Genomic DNA, 896 nt, shown 5'->3' on the forward strand with positions numbered 1-896 from the left:
TTCCAAAAGGTAGCTAGAGCTTGCGCCCAAATAGAGTCCGTATACTCAAGGATATCTCGACAAGGAAGTATCGGATTGGACAGCGGCTTTCATCTTTCGATTCCTTACTAACGGACCTTTCCAACCATACCAAGCTTGCTAGGCCGGAACTTAAAGCCTAAACTACAATTGCGTTATAAAGTCCCTACCCGGTACCGTGACATGTGGTGTTTCCAAAAGGTAGCTAGTTGTTGCGCCCAAATAGAGTCCGTATACTCAAGAATACCTCAACAAGGAAGTATCAGATTGGACTGCAGTTTTCATCTTTCGATTCCTTCCTAAGAGACCTTTCGAACCATGCCAAGCTTGCTAGGCCGGAACTTAAGCCTAAGCTACAATTGCGTTATTAAGTCCCTACCCGGTACCGTGACAGATGGTGTTTCCAAAAGGTAGCTAGAGGTTGCGCCCAAATAGAGTTCGTATACTCAAGAATATGTCAACAAGGAAGTATCGGATTGGACTGCAGATTTCATCATTCGATTTCTTACTAAAAGACCTTTCCAACCATACCAAGCTTGCTAGGCCGGAACTTAAAACCTAAGCTATAACTGCGTGATAAAGGCCCTACCCGGTACCGTGACAGATGGTGTTTCGAAAAGGTAGCTAGAGGTTGCGCCTAAATAGTGTTCGTATACTCAAGAATATCTCAACAAGGAAGTATCGGATTGGACTGCAGTTTTCATCTTTCAATTCCTTACTAAGGGAAATTTCCAACCATACCAATTTTTCTAGGCCGGAACTTAAAGCCTTAACTACAATTGCGTTATAAAGTCCCTACCAGGTACCATGGCAGGTGGTGTTTCCAAAAGGTAGCTAGAGGTTGCGCCCAAATAGAGTCCGTATACTCAGGAATATCT

The sequence above is a fragment of the Branchiostoma floridae genome, chromosome 13 (assembly GCF_000003815.2).
Source record: "Branchiostoma floridae strain S238N-H82 chromosome 13, Bfl_VNyyK, whole genome shotgun sequence".
In the NCBI taxonomy this organism is placed as follows: domain Eukaryota; kingdom Metazoa; phylum Chordata; class Leptocardii; order Amphioxiformes; family Branchiostomatidae; genus Branchiostoma; species Branchiostoma floridae.